The sequence below is a fragment of the Neophocaena asiaeorientalis genome, unplaced genomic scaffold (assembly GCF_003031525.2).
Source record: "Neophocaena asiaeorientalis asiaeorientalis breed wild unplaced genomic scaffold, Neophocaena_asiaeorientalis_V1.1 scaffold138, whole genome shotgun sequence".
Lineage (NCBI taxonomy): Eukaryota > Metazoa > Chordata > Mammalia > Artiodactyla > Phocoenidae > Neophocaena > Neophocaena asiaeorientalis.
Genome location: NW_020172632.1, coordinates 6,571,598 through 6,577,446, shown reverse-complemented (window position 1 = coordinate 6,577,446; position 5,849 = coordinate 6,571,598).

Genomic DNA, 5,849 nt, shown 5'->3' with positions numbered 1-5,849 from the left:
ATAAATGTTAGCTTTTATAGTTATTATACATGTTAGTATAAAGCAGTTTTTATGAACTCTGTTTCTCTGTGGAAAATGACTCCCTCCCCACCAAAGGTGAAAACCTTGATGGAGCTGAAGAGGAAGAGGCTAAAACCAGGGATGCTTCTTAGCCAGAAAACAGGAGTTTCACGGGGCAAATGCCTGCCTTTGGTTGGGCTTCTTGCTGAAGCAGGCGAGGCTGACACCTGGGTACCTAGAGAATCATGGCAGCTTCTCTGGAGGGGGAGGCTGGCCTTGAATGTGTGTCAAACCATCCGTCCACAGGCCTGGGCTTTGCGCCTGTCTCTGCGGCTGGTGGGCGGAGTGACCTTGGGCAAATCAAGGAACCTCTCTGAGCCATCAGATTTTCATTTGACAAATGAGGGCAATGAGACTGGTCTGCCTTGCAGGGCCGTTGGGAGGGTTTTGAGAGAGTTATGTGGTACCTACCATCATCACCTCTTCATCTTTATCATTGTGAGGCATTTGGCCTTCACCCGGGCACAGTGGGGGCCAGTAAAAGGCTTTCCCCCTGGTGCGGTAAGGTTGGATTTTAAACATTCTTAGAGAGGTTGCTCTGGAGGTCAGTGTGGAGAGGGGACTGGAGGGGGAGAGCGAGGAGGGGACTGAAAAGGATTCTGCTTGTGACCCTCACACCCACCCCATTTGACCTCTCTGAGCAGCACCCCCAGCCATGAACTGGACTCGCCCCACAGAAGGAGAGTTCTGGAGCATAACTAAGAGAGCTTTTCCCTTATCCGCTTGCCCGGGACAGTATTTATGCTAATCCTATTCCCAGCAAAAGCATCTCACTAATAAAAGCGGCGCCTTGGCTTTGGCCTCCACTCCATCTGTCAGTCTCTATCAAGAGGAGCTCTTCCTGGGTAGCAAGGGCCCTACCGCTGGGCTGCGTGAGCCCTCGTGGGCCAGCCTGGAGGTGCCATTCATTGAGCACATATGTACGGAGCCCTGATGGAGGCCAAGCCCTGGGCCAGGTGCAGGGGACCCGGTGGAGAGAAAACAGACAAGGTCGCTGCTCCCATGAAGCGTGCGCTCTGATGGGAGAGGCGAAAACACAAATGAATAAATAAGTGACTAAGGTAAGTTCAGATGGGGTTAAATCCCATGAAGAAAAAACTGTGTCAGAGAGTGACCTAACAAGAGGGTGGCCAGGGGAGACCTCACTGAGGAGGTGAGTCACCCGGGCCCGTCAGAGTGCGCCAGGCAGAGGGAACAGCAGATGCAAACGCCCCAAGGAAGGGCCACGGTCGGCGAGTTTGAGGGACAGAGACCAGAGCACTGGAGCCAGGGTAGGAGACAAGATAGAGATCCCTGGTGCCACGTGGGACCCTGTAGGCTGTAGTAGGGACTTTGTGTGACGGGAGCCACTGGAGGGCTTTGAGTGGCATGACCTACAGTTTGTTTTAGACATTCATGCTGGCTGCTGGGTGGAGAATCCATTACAGGAGGGACAAGAGTGCCCCCAGGAGACCAGGTAAGAGGCTCTGGCACTGGAGATGGGGGAAGAGTTAGGATTGGGGTTACCTTTTGGAGGTAACAATGTGAATAAGATACAGAGTGTGGCGTACATAGCACAGTGTCTAACATGCAGCAGGAGCTCACTCCATGATGACTGGGGTTTTGATTATTTTGATTTTCCTCTGCCACACAGCCTCTCCAAAATAATATGCTTTAAAAATCCTGATGTTTGGTTAGCTCAGGTACTGACCCCGAGGCCCCCAGGACAATGCTCTGGGCATTTTCCCTGGTGGGCTGGCCTCAAATCATGTCCCTGAAAGCCACATGGGCTGCTTTCCTCTGAAGTGAACCTCCCAGGGGCCATGCGATCATTTTCTGGCTCTGAAGCAATCCAACATTTAGTGCTTCCTCAGGGAGGCTAGCTCTCTGCATCAGGCGGGAGGGGATACGACTCTTGAACGTAGAGAGATTTACTGACCCAGCACACACTTCAGAAGCAAGAGAAATCCACAGCTGAGGGAGGGTTTGGCCCCAGGCCAGCAAGGGGAGATCCCAGGCAGGACCCAGGCCAGGATCTCCCCTGGTCTTCCAATCACACTCATCCAGGGCATGTGGACTGAGCTCCTGCTCTGTAGCAGACTATGCTGAGGACCCAGAAAGGAACCAGACACAGTCCCTGCCCTGGAGCTCGCCTTAAGGTGGAGGGGGAAACAAATAGTGCCTGGTGGTGGTCAATATTAGTAGGTGCTCAGTATTTGTTAATTAACAGTTACCCACGCCGTAAGCCCCTGATACTGTACCTATAATTTTTTTTCAATTTTATTTATTTATTTTTGCCTGCGTTGGGTCTTCGTTGCTGCTTTCTCTAGTTGCAGCGAACGGGGGCTACTCTTCATTGAGGCGCATGGGCTTCTCATTGCAGTGGCTTCTCTTGTTGTGGACCATGGGCTCTAGGCACACGGGCTTCAGTAGTTGCGGCATGTGGGCTCAGTAGTTGTGGCTCGCGGGCTCTAGAGTGCAGGCTCAGTAGTTGTGGCACACGGGCTTAGTTGCTCCGTGGCATGTGGGATCTTCCCGGACCAGGGCTCAAACCTGTGCCCCCTGCATTGGCAGGTGGATTCTTAACCACTGTACCACCAGGGAAGTCCCCTGTACCTATAATTTTACTTTGGTATTTCCTCATCTCAAAATCTTTAAAGTTCTCCAAGTAGAAACTCCCAGCCCAGAATCCAGGCCCTTCATAGATTGTTCCCCACCTCATTCTCCAGTCTCACTCCATGCCATTCTTCCTCTTCATGCACTTTGCCTCCTGCCACACGACACTTAATATTGTTCCCTGTTCTCTGATCTTTCTCTGGCTTAAGCTACCTTTCCTCGTACCTGGAATACCACTCCTCCCATTCACTACCTGGTAAACTCCTATACACCTATCAAAGCCCAGCTCCAAAATTAGCATCTTGGCAAAGCCTTTTTGATTGGCTCCAGACCAGGCCCCTCCACAGGCACAGTTAGCTCCCTCCCCACGATGCTCCCACAGTCCTCCACTCATCGCTCTACTATGTCAGATTGCTACAGGTCAATGACTCAGTCCCCACATTGGACTGTGAGCTGTGATAAAGAGCCTTATCCGGTTCACCTCTGTGGCCTGGGGCCCATCACAGGGCCTGGTGTAGAGGAGGGAGATAGTCAATAAGCATTTTTGTTGGGTGATAAGACCATCAGTGTGGCCATGGTTATAGGTGGATAAGAGGAGCAAGCATGAGGCCAAAGAGGCCAGCAGACACCTGCTAGGGCAGGGCCTTGAATGCCAGGCCTTGGGGTGGATTTCAGCCACTGGAGAAAAAGCTGAGGAAGAACAGGAAAACCAAATCCCACTTAGAGAGATGAAAGAGCAAGGAAGGAGAACTATTTGGGATTATGATAGGGGATATAAATATTAATTGTGTTTACACAATGTTGTCAAAGGCTATTAGCTCTGGGTCCATTTTCCAACATAAATAAGAGACGATAACCCTTGCCATTAAGAACTTAAGGTCTATTAATAGACAACAAAACACCTGTACACCTATAAACATAAAAAAATCATCCCTTTCTTGGCCTCTGACTCCATCTCATGAAACATTGCCTCATTCAGAAGCGGAAATCAAGTCATGGAGCGTTGCAATAGCTTTGCTTAATGTTGTTAGTTGAACAGCAACAAGCCAATGACTATTTTACTCAAAGTCAGCCATGAAGTGCTTTGGAGGAAAAAAGTCTCACCAGTCATAGAATTTATTTTTCACACAGCATCATTGTTTATATGTTTTCTGCATTAAAAAAAATACAATACAGGAGTTGATATTCACTGTGAAAAAAAGTCAGATTGGATTACAAGCCAAAGTATAAAGTCCGTACTCATATGAAATAAATAATAAATAGGGGAGAATTCCAAATAATATAAGTAGATACTCCACCCTCCCCCAGGAGGTGGAGTTTAATTCCCACCACCTTTGAGTAGAGTCTGGACTCAGTGACTTGCCTCTAGAGTATGGAAAGGGAAAAATAGAAAACTTCACAGGGGAGAGACCTGGCAAACTCCACCTCAACCAAGCAGTCAAGGTTAACATCACCAGTGATAAAGTCTGAGGATATCATGTACCCCCGGAAGTGACGTGACGAGAAGGGCACCTCACCTCTGTGGTATTCTTCCCCCAAATGCATAACCCCAGTTTAGTCATGAGGAAATCATCAGACAAAACCAAATTTAGGAACATTCTACAAAATACCTGGCCGGCCCTGCTCAAAACTGTCAAGGTCATGGGAAACAAGGAGAGACTGAGACACTGTCATGGAGTAGGGGAGACTGGAGCGGCATCATGACTAAACGCAACTCAAGCTTGGACTGACTCCTGGAACAGAGACAGGACATGAGGGGAAAAACTGGCGACGTCCGAATGAAGTCTGGAGTTTAGTTAACAGTAATGTATCAATAGTGGATTTTTAATGTTGACAAATGCACTACATTAATGTATGATGTTAACAATAGGGGAAACTGGGTGAGAGCAGATAGGAACTCCCTGTGCTATCTTTGCAACCTTTTGTAAGTCTAAAATTATCCCCGAATAAAAATTTTTTTTAAAAAATCAGTAAAGAGAGAGCAAGTCCCGCCTCCCCACCCAGACCAGCCCCACTCCATTCAAAGCCTCTTCCTAATTAGGGTATATAGCTGTATACATCTTTTTCTTTTTTCTCTTTATTTTCAATATATTCCTATAGAAATAGTTTTTTTCCTTTTACATAGACGCATCATACTGTACATATTCTGTAACTTCCCTTTGGCACGTAACAATATGTCTCAGTGGTGTCTTCATGGCGGTACTTACAGACTTGTGCTGTCATAATACAGTAGCCACTGGCCACAAGTGGACACTGAGTGCTTGAACATGTACAGATCTTCCTTGACTAACAATAGGGTTGCTTCCTGATAAAAATACACCTAACCTACCGAACATCAGAGCTTAGCCTGGCCTACCTTAAACATGCTTAGAACACTGACATGAGCCTACAGCTGGGCAAAATCACCTCACACAGAGCCTATTTTATAATGAAGTATTGAAGAGCTCATGTAATTTATTGAATACTACACTGAAAGTGAAAAACAGAACGGTTGTCTGGGTACTGAATGGTGGTAAGTGTATTGGTTGTTCACCCTCGTGGTCGTGTGGCTGACTGGGAGCTGCGGCTGCCGCCCAGCATCGCAAGAGAGGACCCACCGCACATAACCAGCCTGGGAAAAGATCAAAATTCAAGCTTCGGAGTACGTATAGCTTTCATACCATCTTAAAGTCGTAAAATCTTAAGTCAGCCAGTTGTAAGTAGGAGACCATCTGCAGGTAGCCCAAACTGAGATGTGCTCTAAGTGTAAAATGCACATCAGATCTCAAAGACTTGGTACCAAAATAAGAATGTAAACTATCTCATTAATAATTTTTACTTTGATTACATGTTGAAGTGATGATATTTTGGGTGTATAGGGCTCAAAATCTATTATTGATTTCATCTGTTCCTTTTTACATTTTTAAAGTGGCTCCTGGAAAATTTTAAATTACCTATGTGGCTCACATTATATTTCTATTGTACAATGTTGTTACATAGATCTAAACTCATTCTTTTTATGTGCTGTATAGTATTCCAAAATCTGCATGTACCACAATTTATTTAACCATTCTTCTTTTTTTTTGTTGAATTTTTGAATTTCATTTTATTTATTTTTTTATACAGCAGGTTCTTATTAGTCACCTATTTTATACACATCAGTGTATACATGTCAATCCTAATCTCCCAGTTCATCACACCACCAACACCACCCC